The following is a 19257-nucleotide window of genomic DNA, read 5'->3' as shown; positions in this document are numbered from 1 at the left end:
AGAGGCTCTGGACTGGGGTCTAAGGGGTATCGTTTCTCCTTATGGAGAGTGACATACCATCTCTGGCTTGTCAAGGTAAGGAGGCTTATTTGCCGTACAATGCTCCTCTGGGAAATTAAATATGCAAATTGCCTCTTCTGAGAAAAAGAGGACTTAACTCTATAGCGCCACCTGTTGGAAGTAGCGATCCTACTAGCCACAATCAACCCTCTAACGAGTCGTGCAATATGACTTAGGATAAAAGTTATAAAGGATAAAATATTAAGCAATTTATAACAGTTTAGTTATTCTTTAATTAAGTTGAAAGAAAAAATAAGACAATACAAATTTTTTTTATTTATCAATAATCCTTCTTACAAATTTCAATTTGGTGGAAATGTGCTGTTTTTTCGTTGCTTACAAGGAATTGGCTGTCATTGTAACATCTGTGTTTGTATGATAGTAAAATGACAGATAAGTGTGCTGCTTCCGTGAACAGGAGAAGCAGATTTTACAAAGCGCCTCCCAGCAGGGGGAGAGAATCTGTTGAGAGAAGAGAATGTACAGTGAAGGTGAGGTATTCATAGAAAGACGTGGAGGGGGGTGGAAACTTCTGGACAAAGTAGACTTGTTTTTGGAAACAGAAATCAGCATGTGTCTCTGGATGGTAAGTCGGAGATGTAAAAAGTCTTATAAATGTTCACTAGAGAGGAAACACTGTTTGGAAAATATCTGCAGGGAAATTAAGAGGCTGCTATGCCTGTAAACATTGGCAACAATAACAACGCACACGGAAATCTTCTGTCTGATAACGAACACAAAAGGTCCTTAAGGCAAAGTGAGGAACATTTGCGTCTGTGTTGTAAGCATTGGAAACACAATTGTACTATATATAACTAAAACGCATGAATATAGCACATGTATAGAACGTCGCGTTCTTTACCGGGTGAACAAATGTAATATAAAAATCATATCATTATATTTTGATCATTTAACACTGTTTTTGTAAAAATGCAATAGCTCAAAATGAACATCCACGATTAGTCTTGGCACAGGGACGTTAGCAGGATTCAGGAGCATTATGGTCTTTAACCTTTATACAGGCATTTTGCATTTTCTGCAAGGACCACTGGCTTCAGGCTCATGGAGCAAGCTGCAGGATTCAACATAAAATTCCAGGTTGGTACCAAAGAAACTAAATCAGTAGGGCACTGAGGAGTTAATGCATAGGCACAGTATAATGAGGGCAATCTAGGCTACCTCCTGGGACCCGAGGCCGAATGGCGGCACAGCTCCAAGAGGGCTCCCATCACCTCTTCTGTGATGTGACAGTGTGATGACGCCATCAGCTGGTGCCTGCACAATGATGTCCTCACACTAGCATGTACTCACTGGCCAGTAGAAGTGGAGCCTCGGGGACAGGAGCAGAGCACCAGGGGTAAGAGAGAAAAGTATGTCTGTATGTGTTTTTTTTATTATTAGTTTGTGTTATGGGATGTGAGGGCTCGCTCTGTATATAGGAGGCTATGTGCAGGCTCATACTGTATATCGGAGGCTATATGGGGGATCATACTGTATATTGATAGCAATGTGGGGCTCACATTGTATAGAGGAGGCTATAGAAAGACTCATACTGTATATAGAAGGCAATGTGGTGGCTCATACTGTATATACGAGGCTATATAAAGGTTCATACTGTACATATGAGGCCACATGGGGCTCATACTGTATATAGGACACTAAATGGGGCTCATACTGTATAGAGAAGGCTATTTGGGTGTTCATACTGTATATAGGAGGCTATATAAGGGCTCATACTGTATATAGGAGGCTCTATGGGGCCAGTACTATATGTAGGAGACTATATAAGAACTCATACAGTGTAATGGGAGCTATGTGTGGGCTTATACTGTGTATAGTAGGCTATATGGGTGCTCATACTGTATATAGGAAGCTATATGATGGCTGATACTGTATATAAGAAGCAATGTGTGTGATCATACTATATCTAGGGAGCTATGTGCGGGTTCATACTGTCCATATGAGGCACTATTGGGGCTCATACTGTATCTAGAGAGCTATGTGTGGGCTCATAATGTATATAGGAGGCTATATGGGGGCTCATACTGTATATAGGGAGCTATATGTGGGCTCATATGATATACTAGACTGTGGCCCGATTCTAACGCATTGGGTATTCTAGAATATGCATGTCCCCGTAGTATATGGACAATGATGATTCCAGAATTCGCGGCAGACTGTGCCCGTCGCTGATTGGTCGAGGCAACCTTTATGACATCATCGTCGCCATGGCAACCATTATGACATCTACGTCGATACTGTGCCCATTGCTGATTGGTCGAGGCGAATTCGCGGCAGACTGTGCCCGTCGCTGATTGGTCGAGGCAACCTTTATGACATCATCGTCGCCATGCTGTGCCCGTCGCTAGATTGTGGCCCGATTCTAATGCATCGGGTATTCTAGAATATGCATGTCCCCGTAGTATATGGACAACGATGATTCCGACTGTGCCCGTCGCTGATTGGTCGAGGCAACCTTTTTGACATCATCGTCGCCATGGCAACCATTATGACATCTACGTCGATACTGTGCCCGTCGCTGATTGGTCGAGGCCTGGCGGCCTCGACCAATCAGAGATGCGGGATTTCCATTATGACATCATCGTCGCCATGCTATGCCCGTCGCTGATTGGTCGAGGCCCAGGCGGCCTCGACCAATCAGAGAATGAATAAACGGGACAGACAGACAGACAGACGGAAAAACCCTTAGACAATTATATATATAGATAGGAGGCTAGATTGTGCTGATACTATATATAGGAGGTTGTATGCGGGCTCACACTGTATCTAGGGAGCAATATATGGGCTCAATCTGTATGTAGGAGGCTTTATGAGGGCTCATGCTGTATATAAGATACTATATGGGGGCTCATACTATATATTGGAGCAATATGGGGCTCACACTGTATACAGGAGGCTATACAAAGACTCATACTGTATATATACATGCATATTAGTCCTTAAAAAACATTAGTCACACTCCATACTGTATATAGTAGGCTATATGGGGTTTCATACTGTATCTAGGGAGCTATGTACGGTCTCAAACTGTGTATATGAGGCTATATGAGGGCTGATACTGTACATAAGGACCTATGTGCAGTCTCATACTGTAAATAGGCTATATGGTGGCTCATACTGTATGTAGGGAACTATGTGCAGGCTCATAGAGTATATAGAAGGCAATATAAAAGTTCATACTATATCTAGGGAGCTATGTATGGGCTCATACTGCAAATAGGAGGCTATATGTGGCTCATACTATTTGTAGGGGGCTATATGGGGATTCCTTCTATGTATAATGAGCTATGTGTGGGATTATACTGTATCTAGGGAGCTATGTACAGGCTCATATTGTAAATAGGAGGCTTTATGGGGCTCATTCTATACGTAGGATGCTATAAGGGGGCTCATACTGTGTATAGGGAGCTATGTGGGGCTAATACAGTATATAGGGAGTTGTGTGAGTGCTCATACTGTATCTAGGTAGCTATATGGGGGCTCATACTGTATATAGGGAGCTACGCGGGTCTTATACTATATATAGGTAGCTATGTGGGGGCACATACTGTATGTAGGAGACTGTTTGTGGATTCATACTGTATTTAGGGGGCTGTGTGTGGGTGCTCATACTGTATGTACGTATGACGCCTCCTGACGAAGCCAAGCAGGTGAAACGCGCATCGAGGTGCAGCTTAACAGGGTGCTGCAGCATCTTTGTGCTCTTTATACAGCAACTATGGCCTCAGATACTAACTTTAGTATGTGAGCTCCAATGTTAATATAATCCAGGTTTCTGTGTGGATGATCTACTGCTTATTAGCTTAGGTTATATTGAGAAACAAGCCACATAGTGCTGGATAGATATAGCTGTCTTTTGACTTTGTACCTGACACTTTGCTACTATATGCTGATGTACTGTATATTCTGAACAAATTCATTGCTTTGCTTTGTATTGCTGTGCACTGGCCCTTTTAAATAGGACCATAAGAGGATTTAGTGCCGTTTTTACTCTGGCTGTCTTTAATTGTTCATGTAGTGAATCTCACATATTTGTGTAAATGTCTTGAGTGTTATTTATCACTAATAAATTATTATATCTAATCTTCTGATCCTGATTTTATATATTGTATATGGGAACATACATATGTTTTCTAAGTCCTATATATATATATATATATGATAGTTCACCTACGTGACTATGAGGTATATGGATGTTTTGTGGTTTAATTGCACTGCCACTTCATTGTTCATTTATGGTTTGAAGAGCTACGCTTTGTTTGACAGGGACATCACATATGTTTCTTTTTGGACTTTGTTAGGGTTTTTTCTTTTACTGGTCAGATTGTTGAAAAATATTGATGACATCTCTCAGCCCACTAGTATCTACAGTATATATTTATATATGTTTATCACATGTTATCTCTTGACCTATACAGCATGCCTGGTCAGTCAGAGTAGTGGTAGGGCTACATAGGGGCAGGCCACGAAGAACAGGGGAGTCATAGCATTTCAACTTAGGGTGCCAACCTCCACTATCAAGAAGGGAAGTGTGAAGGGCAAAATAAGTCTCCATCTCCCCTCATTTCTGCTCCTTTTTTGAATATCACTGTTTTTTTCTGTGCAAATGTGTGTGCATGTATGTCTTTACGTATTGCGTTTTTAAACTAACTAAATAAATTACAATTTTCATGTATAACGGCCCCGTAGGTTGATTGCTTGGGTTGTTGATTGAGGGGGCTGTGTTGGGTTATATAGGGGGATGTCAGCATGCTTAAAGGGAATCTGTTACCCCAAAAATTGTATTCGAGATAAGGCCACCGGCATCAGGGGCTTATCTACAGCATTCTGTAATGCTATAGATAAGCCCCTGATGTATCCTGAAAGATAAGAAAAACAGGTTATAGTACACTCACCCAGGGGCGGTCCCGCTGCAGTCTGGTCAGATGGGCATCGCGGTCTGGGTCCAGCACCTCGCATCTTCATTTGATGACGTCCTCTTTTTGTCTTCTTGCCGCGGCTCCTGCGCAGGCGTACTTTGTCTGCCCTGTTGAGGGCAGAGCAAAGTACTGCAGTGCGCAGGCGCCGGCCTCTCTCGGCCTTTTCATAGGTCATATGAAGATAGGAGGCCCCGGACCGCGACGCCCCTCGGACCGGACTGCAGCAGGACCGCCCCTGGGTGAGTATAATATAACCTGTTTTTCTTACCTTTCAGGTTACATCGAGGCTTATCTACAGCATTCCAGAATGCTGTAGATAAGCCCCTGATGTCGGTGGCCTTATCTCATATGTGATTTTTGGGATGACAGAATCCCTTTAATTCTGCTATATTATATTATATATTCTAATATTAAGTCCTACAATTAATATTTTTTTAATATTATATTAATATTGAACAAAATTAATTTAAGCCTATTGGTTCGACCTCCACAATAGTCATCGTCTGTCATGTGGCCCATTGGGAAAATTAGTCTCCCACCCCTGCTCTATTTTGTATAGCGCTATGTTATGCATAGTGCTGTACATAAGGGAAAAATTTGTGCTAGCTTTGTCGTTTTCCAAGCACGTATTGCACCAGAGAACCTGTGTGTTACTCACCTATCACATGATCTATGAAAGGGGATCATGTCAACATGTCCTGTGATACTTTCAGCTCCTTGTAGGCCCATGCCTTCTAAGCTGCCCAGGTCACTGGCTACTCTTAATCCGCCCCTGTGCTACTCAGAAGAGCAGTCAAGAACACAGACAGGCAGGAACACAATTTCAGGCCACAAAAGCACACAAGGGTAGCATCACAAATATGCAATAATTGGCAAAAATAATTAGAGGCAAAGAAAGGAATCAAAGCCCTGGTGATTGCTGCCAAGCAGCACACATAGCACTCAGCAATAGTGATAGTACTGCCTAATTCAGATAGGAACAGTAGGAACAGAGAATCAACATTAACCATAAAGATTTGTGCAGGAGCATGGACGAGGAGTAGGCTCAGAACTGTCTTGATTGGCACCTGGGCCATGGAGGGTTAACTGGGACATAGAGGGTGCCCAAAAGGTTCTTTGCGACCATATGAAAAGACAACTACTATTAAAAAGCTATGATATTTGGGGACTCTTTTGAACATTTTCCATTGGGGCCCACAAGCTTCAAGTTAGGCAACCACAGGGAAGTACATGACTATTATTTTTGTCCCAGTAGGTTACTTGCTAAACAGTTATGAACCTGCATTTTTATCATATATTAACGTTTTTTGTATTAGTTTTAAATTGTAATGAAACATTGCGCGATAGTTAAAGGGAAGGTGCCATCAACATTTTTTTTTCCAGCGATTGAAAAAATGTAAAGAATTAATGTTTACATTTTCTTAAAAAATATTATCATTTGTTTATAATTTAGTAAAATATGAAAAATAATTTGAAAAGGTTTGGCATTTCCACTTTTAAACACTAGGGGGAGCAGCTAATGAAATTTGACAAAAACCTAGTGTACAACTAACTCACATTACAGCACTGCAGTAATTATGGGTAGAATCTGCAGACATGGGTGTGATGTCACTCCTCGTCTCCCCTTCTGGGTGTTTGCTAAGGGATAAGAGAGGATGATATTCAGGAACCCAGTGAGCAGCCATTTTGTTGGTGACTGCAGAGTTATACTGACAAGTAGACAGTCACCGAGGATGGCAGGCAGCAAGGAATCTGGGAGATATGTGGTGGAGGGAGCAGGGAGACAGTAGCACAGAGTATTTCAGGAGAGCAGTGTGCAGGTCTATGGGGGCACCATGTTCGGTGCACGGAGCAGCCAGGGATTGTACATAGAGCGCTGTCTTTTATACACATGGATAGACCGACTGCTTGTCTGCTCCACAGAAATCCAGGAAACATTTCTGTGGATTGATGGCCTGTTCTGATCCAGACTTTGCATGCAAAGACCCCATTCCCCTCCTCAGATCCTGTCGTGGTGAAAGCGAGACGACAGGTGCAGTCGGGGTGACGCCTGGGGGGAAATGTAGCCATATAGTAATGGTAAACATGAGTCCGCTCTCTTCAGCTGCCTCACCAGCCTTCCCCTGACTGCACCTAACTGGAGGTCATGCTGCTCCCTCTATTACCTCTATTACCCCAGACCTGTGTGCAGCTGCTCAACCAGAACAACCCTAGAATGGGTCCCCTTTATGAAGATAATACTGCCATAGTGTTCTCACATAATACCGCCATATAGATCACACATAATACTGTCCTAAAGTTCTCACATAATGCCATCATATAGATCGCAAATAACGACGCCATAGTGTTCTCACATAATACCGACATATAGATCTCACATAATACCGTCACATTGAGCAAACATAATACCACCATAGAGATCTCACATAATACCGCCAGTGTTCTCACATAATACCGCCATATAGAGCACACATAATACCGCCATATAGAGCACACATAATATGGCCATATAGAGCACGCATAATTCCGCCATATAGAGTACACATAATACCGCCATATAGAGCACACATAATACCGCCAGTGTTCTCACATAATACCGCCATACAGAGCACACATAATACTGCAATACAGAGCACACAATACCGCCATATACTTCACATATAATACCAACATATACTTCACACATAATACCGCCATATAGATCTCACATAATACCACCAGTGTTCTCACATAATACCGCCATATAGATCACATATAATACCACCATATACTTCTCACATAACGACGCCATATAGATCTCACATAATACCGCGATATAGATCACACATAATGGGGGAGAGGAGTGCATAGGAGAGGATTAGATACACAGCTCAGCAGTCAGTATCACACAGGACAGTATTAGATATACATACAGCTCAGTCAGTATCACACAGGATAGGATTAGATACATGGCTCAGCCGTCAGTATCACAAATGATAGCATTAGAAACACAGCTCAGCAGTCAATATCACACAGGGGAGGATTAGATACACATCTCAGCACAGTAACACACATAATAGGATTAGATACACGGCTCAGCAGACAGCATCACACAGGATAGGATTAGATACACAGCTCAGTTAGTATCACACAGGATAGGATTAGATGCATGGCTCCGCAGACAGTATCACACAGGAGAGGAGTAGATACACAGCTCAGCAAAGTATCACACAGGAGAGGATTAGATACACAGCTCAGTTAGTATCACACAGGATAGGATTAGATGCATGGCTCAGCAGACAGTATCACACAGGAGAGGAGTAGATACACAGCTCAGCAAAGTATCACACAGGAGAGGATTAGATACACAGCTCAGTTAGTATCACACAGGATAGGATTAGATGCATGGCTCAGCAGACAGTATCACACAGGAGAGGAGTAGATACACAGCTCAGCAAAGTATCACACAGGAGAGGATTAGATACACAGCTCAGTCAGTATCACACAGGATAGGATTAGATGCATGGCTCAGCAGACTGTATCACACAGGAGAGGAGTAGATACACAGCTCACCAAAGTATCACACAGGAGAGGATTAGATACACAGCTCAGTAAAGTATCACACAGGATAGGATTAGATACACAGCTCAGTTAGTATCACACAGGATAGGATTAGATGCATGGCTCAGCAGACAGTATCACACAGGAGAGGATTAGATACACAGTTCAGCACAGTAACACACATGGGAGGAGATAACTGCTCAGAGTCAGCACCACAAAGGATAGGATTAGATTGCCTCTCCCCTCCCCCACAGATACCTACTTCACTGCTCCACTGCTTTCTCACTCCATCCTTGGTCTCTTCCTCCTCCTCCTATAACTGCAGGGCTCCTGCGATTATACTGAGAAACTGGAGCTCACAGCACACTGTGATCTCCTGCCTCTGCTGTGGTGTGGACGGCTCAGGGGGCATGGCCAGATCACAGCAGGGAGCAGCTCAATGTAAAGTATAGGGTCGGCCGCCGACTGCAGATGTCTATGCCCAGGGCTGCCGTATTTGCAGAGTGTAAGTGTCGTGCAGCTACACTTACACTTCTGCAAAGCAAAATGGAGGTGCCCAGTGGCTGAAACAAAAATTAATAATAAAAAAAATGTTAAAGTTAAAAAATATAAACTTGTATTAAAAATAATTGTTTATATAAACAATCATTTTTAATACAAAAAATAAAATGCGGCACCTTCCTTTTAAGTATATTAAAAGAAATCTGTATATTTGAGGGCAGTAGGAGGTGGGAACCGAGACTGATTTCAGCGATGTGCCATTTATTAGGCTGTGTGCTGCTGCTTCAATAAAGTGAATGTTTTATCAGCAAAAGATTATCACTTCGAGACTAGCTACACATGTGTACCCTGGGCCAAGCATGCCCACACCACTGATAAGCAGCTCACCGTCAATGCACATAGAAAGCTGTGGTGTGGGCGGGGTTAGCTTTCTAAGCTCTGCTACATGCTTAATCTAAAAACTCTGATTGTAGCACAACTGCTGCACCCAGTAAAATAAGTGATACATTGTTGGAATCAGGGTCTCTGTCCCTATATTGTGCTGCTCTCTGATAAGGTAACAAAAAAATGTTGACAGATTCTCCTTATTGACATTGCTATTTTTATTATTACAACTAGTAACAAAAAAATCCTCAAGCCAGCTTTTGAAAATTAAATTAACTCAATATATGACAAATATTACAGTTCCCATAAGGGTTAACTTTTTAGAGCCTTGAATGAAAAATCTGCCGAGTTATCAATTTATATATCCCTACTCACTTATTGTCATTAGTGTAGCAGCTTACAACAGATGGGTAAAAAGACCAGAGGGGGCTGCAAAAATAATCCAATTGTCATGCTGCCTTCATAGAAACAGAAGTAATTAAAGAAAAATCTATACATTGATAATTGAATTTAATTATTTTATTAAATTTATTTTTTAAGATGAAATTAAATAAAAAAAATAAACGTTTATACAGGTCCTTCTCAAAAAATTAGCATATAGTGTTAAATTTCATTATTTACCATAATGTAATGATTACAATTAAACTTTCATATATTATAGATTCATTATCCACCAACTGAAATTTGTCAGGTCTTTTATTGTTTTAATACTGATGATTTTGGCCTACAACTCCTGAAAACCCAAAAAACCTGTCTCAATAAATTAGCATATCAAGAAAATGTATTACCCTAATCTTCTGAATCAACTAATTAACTCTAAACACATGCAAAAGATACCTGAGGCTTTTAAAAACTCCCTGCCTGGTTCATTACTCAAAACCCCCATCATGGGTAAGACTAGCGACCTGACAGATGTCAAGAAGGCCATCATTGACACCCTCAAGCAAGAGGGTAAGACCCAGAAAGAAATTTCTCAACAAATAGGCTGTTCCCAGAGTGCTGTATCAAGGCACCTCAATGGTAAGTCTGTTGGAAGGAAACAATGTGGCAGAAAACGCTGTACAACGAGAAGAGGTGACCGGACCCTGAGGAAGATTGTGGAGAAGGACCGATTCCAGACCTTGGGGAACCTGAGGAAGCAGTGGACTGAGTCTGGTGTGGAAACATCCAGAGCCACCGTGCACAGGCGTGTGCAGGAAATGGGCTACAGGTGCGGCATTCCCCAGGTAAAGCCACTTTTGAACCATAAACAGCGGCAGAAGCGCCTGACCTGGGCTACAGAGAAGCAGCACTGGACTGTTGCTAAGTGGTCCCAAGTACTTTTTTCTGATGAAAGCAAATTTTGCATGTCATTCGGAAATCAAGGTGCCAGAGTCTGGAGGAAGACTGGGGAGAAGGAAATGCCAAAATGCCTGAAGTCCAGTGTCAAGTACCCAGTCAGTGATGGTGTGGGGTGCCATGTCAGCTGCTGGTGTTGGTCCACTGTGTTTCATCAAGGGCAGGGTCAATGCAGCTAGCTATCAGGAGATTTTGGAGCACTTCATGCTTCCTGGCACCTGCTCACAGTGCCAAAACCACTGGTAAATGGTTTACTGACCATGGTATTACTGTGCTCAATTGGCCAGCCAACTCTCCTGACCTGAACCCCATAGAGAATCTGTGGGATATTGTGAAGAGAAAGTTGAGAGACGCAAGACCCAACACTCTGGATGAGCTTAAGGCCGCTATTGAAGCATCCTGGGCCTCCATAACATCTCAGCAGTGTCACAGGCTGATTGCCTCCATGCCACGCCGCATTGAAGCAGTCATTTCTGCCAAAGGATTCCCGACCAAGTATTGAGTGCAACTGAACATTATTATTTGATGTTTTTTTTGTTTGTTATTAAAAAACACTTTTATTTGATTGGACGGTTGAAATATGCTAATTTATTGAGACAGGTTTTTTGGGTTATCAGGAGTTGTAGGCCAAAATCATCAGTATTAAAACAATAAAAGACCTGACAAATTTCAGTTGGTGGATAATGAATCTATAATATATGAAAGTTTAATTGTAATCATTACATTATGGTAAATAATGAAATTTAACACTATATGCTAATTTTTTGAGAAGGACCTGTATAAAGAAATCAAGTGATAAAAGTAAGTGCTGATTAAAAACAGCAAATGGGAATCTATTGCACTTTAAACTACATATTAAAAAATCATACAGTAATAAAAGTTTCCTTTTAAGCATTTATATCACTGCTACAAACTGCTCAGACATTGTAAATTTTAATTACAATAATTCCATTTGTGCAAGTTTATAATTGACAGCAAAATCTCCCCGGATCAATAAGAGTGCAGAACATGCTGAAACAAAGTAAGCAAAGTTGTAAAGAAAGATGGAGAAGAATCGGAGAACCCACAGGACCTAAATTATAAACTCCAAAAAAATGCTTCGACAAATCTGTTCCGATGAAAAGAAAAAAAAAAAATCTGCTCACACCATCCTGTACCAATTCAGTGGAGGATGGGAAAATAACTAAAGCAGTCATGAGACCAGCTAATATATTGTCTGAAGAAATGCAAATTAGCATACAAATGAGCTGTCTTAGCAAAATTAAGTATTGAAATTATTGGAGTGTGGAGTTTTTGGCTTGGTTCACATAAGCAAAATGCTTTATACTGCTGCAAAATAAAAAGTTAAAATAGTGAATGAGTGTTGGGCGCAAAGGAAACTTAATTTTGCTGCTTGTGATAAAGGTATACTGCTAGTGAATGAGGTTAATGGTCCATCAATAATAATTACAAGAAAAAATGTAATTGAATCTGGAAAGGAATAATACAAGCCGCGTGCATGCTCACAGGATCCAGGATCTACAACAGAGTGAGTGCTGCCATGGACCCATCTGGCTGTGGATTGGTCAATGGAGCAGATTGGAGGATTATACATGTATGTAGACATTGGACATATTGAACATATACCAACTTATGCATTGGCACATTTCTTTCATTTTGCCATATTCTCTTGTTCTTTGTACAAAAAGGCATGGCTCCCCCTTTTTGACCATTTGTATAGATTCCCATGGACAGGTGTTTGTAAAGTCCTGTTTTGCTCTTATTTACATTGAGGTCAGCTGACACAAGAAAAGGTTTAAGTACTAAAGACAAGATAGGACAATCTTGATTGTCGAAATTGGGATGGCTTTTACTCTCTTTTGATCAAAATAGTGTTAAGTAAGCACTAGTGATGAGCGAGTGTGCTCATTACTCGAGTTTTCCGAGCATGCTCGGGTGGTCTCCGATTATCTTGGGTGTGCTCGTAGATTATGTTTGTGTCCCCACAGCTGAAGACAACCTGAACACATGCAGGGATTGCCTGTTAGGGAATCCCCACATGTATTCAGGCTGTCTAGCAGCCGCAAATCATGCAGCTGCGGGGACTCAAACATCATCTATGAGCATGCCCAAGATACTCGTTGAACACCCGAGCGTGCTCGGAAAACTCGAGTAATGAGCACACTTGCTCGTCACTACTAAGCACCCTATGTTATATACATGTACTATTACTGTTTACTTATTTTGCTTTCTAAAAGGTATAAGTTCATTTTGGGGTCTTCTTTGGTTTATGTATCTATAGATTGTTAAAAATGCAACTAAAATGTTAGTGCTAAATTTGAAAGTTATTAAATACCCATAGAATAAGTCAATGTCTGCTGACCATGGTGGGAATTCTAACTATTTAGAGTTCAACTGATAACACGAATAGGGCACTGGTAGAGAAAGCCTAGATCTGCACTCCTACAGACAATGTAAGGAGTAGTGGTGTACATGCTTTGCCACCACTCCATTAATATGGTGCCCTGCAAAGCCCAGGATTGGTCGAGGTCCTATTAGTTAGACCCTTGGTGATCTTCAAGTTATTACCTATGACATTTGAATAGGTGATGAATTTGAAACTTTTCAGAAACTCTCTATTTTTTTTAATATTGGCTATTACTGAAGATATGGGAGGGTCAGTAAGCAGGGGCATTTCATTGGCCTCAGTGGTTTGTTATCACATCCTACCTAAACTAATGTGACCAAAGACGCAGATGGTTATATGTTATGGATAAGTAAACTGTTTTTAAATTTATTGAATTAATTTAGAATCTCATACATTTTATCAAATCCAAATATTTGGAAATCTGATTTGTGCAAGTTCAGCAAAATATTCACAACTCATCTTGACCCAACTTACAGAGCTCGTCTACTTGCTCCCTAAGGCACCCAACCCAAGTCCTGTCCTCTTTTCACATTCCACCAGTGCAGAGGCAGGGGCAGGGGCAGATGAGAGGTAAGGTGAGAACCATATCTGACTGTTTTTTAAACAGTTTAGGTTGACCATGTATTTAGATATGCTCGGTAGTAGACCCAAAAGAATACTAAATATCTGGGTCTTTTTTACAACAATCAGTGAACAGTTAACTCACATAAAATAAATTCTACAGTATATGAGTCAAGCATATGAATTCAGGCCAAACTAAAGAAGTTTCAATTTGGACATTTTTCTGTAATCTCTTCTACGAGCCTTCATGCTAAACACATGCTTGACACATGTGCACAGGGGCTGCATGGGGGCAAATTCATAACCATTGGCTCCAAGTTATAAAAGCCACTCCAAGTGCCATTGTATGGGAAGATATTGTTTTGTCATAATAAAAATATTACTACTTGGGGTCTACATTGGGGAGACTGTTGATTCAGCACCTGGGTGAGCATGCCATCATTATCTAATGGTATTAAATTAGAATCATTTGGTGGAACCGTACAGCTTCATAGATTTCTTGCCATTTGTACAGAGCCATAATACGGTCGAGCAAATGAGCTCTAATTCTGATTTATGCTCTCTATCCTCTCTTCGGATTTGTTTACATGGTTGTATTTGCTGTTCATTTATCTTCTGTATATTTTTCCCCTAAGAGGAGAGAAGAAAAAACGAACTAAAAGAAAATATTGTCATTCATTTCATTTCTATTCTATTTTAAATGTTTGCCTCCATTGATGGATGAAACAGATGTAGATAGCACTCATTCAAATTACAGAGCGAACACCTATTCAAATACAATATCAGCCTAGTGGGCCTGGCTTATTGGCTTTAACTGTGCTATGGATATATTGAATGATGGATGATTGACAACTGATTATAAGTTAACCGTGAAGAATATCAGACATTTAAAAGATACCTGATGGTTTATTAATTATTACTATTTTCCTGAATCAATAGATGAAAACTAGAGATGACTGCATCTGCCTAGATTCAAATTCACCAAATCACATGTATTTTACAGTAAAATTCGATTCACACTCATAGTGTAGTTACATGATGCAAATAGAATATTCCTTATTATGTGCTGTGTCGTTCCTGAAAATATGCAACATCAAAAACTCATCAAAAAGCACGTTGTAGTTAGATATGGGAAAATCTTTTGAAATTTGAATTTGATAACCTTGCCAAATTTTCTACAAAAATACATCTGTGCAAATTTCAATACTGGAAAGCTTGGAAATGCTCAGAAAATACAAGTAGGGGAAAGGAGAGAGAGAGGACCCCGCTGAGCTTAAGACTTTACATTCTACAGGAAAGTGCTTACACTCCACAGGAAAGGAGCCCGAGGACTATAAGAGCTTAAACTTTACAGGAAAGGACCCAAAGGACTATAAGAGCTTACACTCTACAGGAAAGGACAGTGCTGAGTATAACAGCTTACACTCTACAGGACAGATGGAGGACCCTGCTGACCATAAGAGCGTGCACTCTACAGGAGAGAGAGGACCCCACTGACCACAAGAGCTTACACTCTACAGGACAGAGGGAGAACTCTGCTGATCATAAGAGCTTACACTACAGGAGAAGACCACAAGGATTATAAGAGCCTACACTCTACAAGATCGAGAGTACACCACTGACTAGAAGAGCTTACACTCTACAGGAAAGGACCCCACTGACCATTAGAGCTTACACTCTACAGGATAGAGAGGACCCAGCTGACCAGAAGAGCTTACACTCTATAGAAAAGAGAGACTTACCTAGTGACTCTGCAGGTGGACTATGACTCTGCCATACAAACTGTGCTCCACTGGAAACCACTGATCTGCGATGGCCCAGTTACTGACCATCATTGTACAAGGTATGATAATTTGTAAGAAGGACATTGTGGGGAATCCTGCACAGCAATTCAAAATATTGTTAACCTGCTGTCTGATGCTCCAGCAGTTTGGGAAGTGGTGCTGGGCAAGTTTTTTTTTTACTTTCAAATACTAAACCGGATTTTAAAATGTTCAAAATTGCGTAAAAATTATAATTTTAGGAGTTTTGACTAGAACTCCATCCTCTAAAAATGATCCATTCATCTCTAATCGTAGTCCTTAGGCTACATTTCCACGTTGAATATTTGTTGAGTTTTTGATGGTGCAGATTTCCTGAAGCATTGTATTCCTGAAGCATTTACCTATTAGGTAAATTAGGTTTTCAGTGCATTTTTTTTACATACATTTTTATCGTGTTTTTGACGCTGCATTTTTTAGTCACTTTTTGGTATGAAATGGTTTTAATAAAGCTGTATTGTTTTTTGATTCTTCCTGGTATTAGGCATTGAAAAATATTTATTGCTGCAGTCATGTGTGTATTGCATGCATTGTCAGATTTTTCTGCTGCAGAAATCTACTAAAAACTCATATGCATTATTTACTTCCATATTTTCTGCATCTAATGCAATTCTGTGGGAAAAATGTGCACATAAAACGCAGCATATTCGCTGAGTAAGAAGAAATTGACTTCTTTTGGATTTTAAACTACAGCTAAGTTTACACAGCGTAAGAAAAGGAAAGTGGGTGTGAGATGTCTATAAATCCCATCCACTTTACTGGAACCGAAAGACTATGCAGCTTTTGGCAGCAAAAACACAGTGTCAAAACTCACCAAAAACTCATTGTGGGAACTTAACCTTACAATGTAAACTCAATAATTTCTATTCCTTTGACAAGTCACTATGTGGTTCTAAATCTGAAAGAAGTGATAGTATCGACCAGGGTGAAAATGTAAAAGAAAACTTTATTCTTCCAACGTACAAATTGACAATTCATACGCTGCAGAAATAGTTTTTGAAATGTTGTCCACCTCAGTAGATGCTGCAACTTTTTGCGGACTTTTGATGATGTTCCTCAAGAAAATGCCTTATATTGTTATCCTATGTGCCCCAATATTTCTTCCAAAAATTGAGTGAATTGAATGATGGTGAATTAAATATGTACTCCAAAGCTGATGGGCATTATTGGACCAATATCCCAAAACAAAGCCCCTTTCTTCTACAATCGGGGCTAAAATGGAACTTGCAGTTTCATAGTTGAAAAAAGATTTATTGCCATGGAGTGATTAATAAAACCTATCCATTATTTAAGTTTAGTACACGTTATTCATGCAGTATAAAAATCTGCTGCTGGCAGGAGAATCCTCCAAAATGATTACACACCAAATTTTATCAAGTCTTCAAAGTATTTTTTCTTAATTAAAAATATTAAATAACTATATTCATTTGCTTTCATTTTATGCAAAAAAAATATATAAAATGACATTAAAAATGTTCTACACAATTAAAAAAAAACATTTTTGTTGGGGCTGTAGTTGTTGTTTTTAATAAGTAACTGTTTTATATCCTCCCAGTATATAATAGCTCTACATTACCCGTAGTTACAGAACAATCATTTTATTTTAGAATTTTGTAATTACTTTGAGCATAAGCCAAGTGAAATAATTCTATCAGGACTGGGAGAATAAAATCTGAAAAAGGACGAAGGAAGATTGTGAACTCATAGAGTATTACATTTAGTTAGAAATTTGCATTTGTCATCTTCTTGGCTCCTGTAACGTTCCTGAAAGATGAAACAAAATGGTACATTCAAACTACTCAGCACATATTGTGCAGGCCATATGGTATGCAAATAATGGGCAAAAAAAAAAGAATTTTGAAGGTGAACAGGAAGGAGGGAAGATAGAATGTGTCAAAAGTAAATGCAATTTAACAAGACGTAGTTATGGGAAAGATAATGACACTCATACTGCTTATCATTTGGAGCAGCCAAAGATGTTAATACTTATAAACGAGCAATGGAAAAATGTTGAGCATTTACCCTAAAAAGCATTAAAAATACAGATTTAAATGGGTTTTTCCATCTCTTTTTAATGTTCGATTAATGTTCGAATTAATAAAAAGCATAAACTAACTGATCCACTCACCCACGCTTACTCAGCATTACTGCCTATTTATCGCCAAAGTTTCTTCTCATACATCTTCTGTTATGATTATGGTTAGCTTGTGTGTTAGCTATGGGTGGGACAATGAAAGAAGAGAACAGTGGAACTTGTACAATGTCATAAAAGAGTGACGAGGGATTGGCAAGTGAGAAATTCTTTTATAAATAAAAAAAGGGATGGAAAGACACTTTAAATTTCTGATTTCCACTGGGATTGAAACAGGAATTTAATTGATTGGCACATGCTCCATTTTTGTCTGTCTTAATTAGAGTATATAGACAGTAGTCCTTAACCCTGCTGTTCTGTTTAGATTTCACATACACTTGTGTTGTACCAAATAAAGTAAACAAAAATTAAAAAAAAAAAAATTCCCACAGAGAGTACCCCCCTAATGACGAAAAGTCAGGGAGCCTCAAGTCTCAGAATCACACGCTGAATTTTTATAACATTATAGAATTTCAAAAACGGTCATTTTTGACCTAACAGAACAGCAGGGTTAACTGAATGCAACATTCTTTAGCCATACAAAGGTGCAGGAAAATATTTTGATGTTGAAAACTGTAAGGGCTCATTCAAATGTCCATGGCAACTGGACGAACATAAACTCGTCATGGCTCTACCGACCCTAGTGTGAATACTTCATATATTTCTATTAAGCTGTGATGCTCGAATTGGGAGTTCAAATCCGGCGGTCAATCTGTTCATTGAGGTTTGATTTCAGACAGATTTACAAGAACTTTTGAATGAGCCTTTACTCAATACAACAAGAACGATTAGGTCAGCTTAGGAGTCAAATTAGATTTTTCTGCATCAAGATAACATGCTTCTTTGTTTTACTTATGGTATATTAGGAAACTCTTCATAAGTACTATGCACAATTGTACCATATTTAGTGATTAATTTTTTCAACAGTTACAATAAAAAGGGAATGTCTTTATAGTTGGATAAAGTGACCACCTCGCTTGAAAAATTATTGAAAGGAATATGCCACTGCTTTTCTAAAGAATATAAATAAATACAGTAGATGACTAAATTATTCTCCACACCATAACATCCTGATGGTTTTAGGCTGCTTCTACAAGGCAAATAAAAAACATAATGGATGCACAAACTTAGGCAATAATATATTTACCATATTTATATATTTATGTCCGCAGCTCTGCCCTATTTATAGACTCCTTACCCAATTGTAGATTATTTTATAATTACGGTAATATGAAATCCCTTGAAGTTGGAAAACAAGTTTAACTAATGCCACACATGGTTAGCTGGAAATTTGGAGAGTACCTGTCTCCAAAAGAGAGGGCAACCCAAGAATTGAGACTTTTCTAAATATGTTTCAGTAAAAAAAAAATAATGTCCCTCAAAAAGGACTAAATTCTAGTAAAGCGTGAACTTTTGGGCTGTGAGATTCTGGCATACAGAAAGGCACAGTACAAACCTCCACGACTGCTCTGACAGTGAAAAAGCAAGATCCTATGAGGTATAGCCCTGCACTAACCAAGTGTTGCCGCAGGAGGTTATAACCTTTTACTAAATAGTAACTGCTGTAAATTGGGA

The 19257-nt window shown here is 39.6% G+C and overlaps 1 long non-coding RNA gene across 1 annotated transcript in view; it reads left to right on the top strand.

Annotated features, from left to right (window-relative positions):
* The first annotated feature begins 571 nt into the window (after positions 1-571).
* Positions 572-19257, top strand: part of LOC143815148 (uncharacterized) — a 67142-nt gene continuing 48456 nt past the window's right edge. The window contains exon 1 of the long non-coding RNA XR_013223691.1: positions 572-646. This is a non-coding gene — a long non-coding RNA (uncharacterized LOC143815148). The remainder of the gene's footprint in view (positions 647-19257) is intronic.

This window comes from Ranitomeya variabilis, chromosome 3 (assembly GCF_051348905.1).
Source record: "Ranitomeya variabilis isolate aRanVar5 chromosome 3, aRanVar5.hap1, whole genome shotgun sequence".
Lineage (NCBI taxonomy): Eukaryota > Metazoa > Chordata > Amphibia > Anura > Dendrobatidae > Ranitomeya > Ranitomeya variabilis.
The sequence above is the reverse complement of the archived record's forward strand: the minus strand, read 5'-3'. Positions and strand labels throughout refer to the sequence as shown.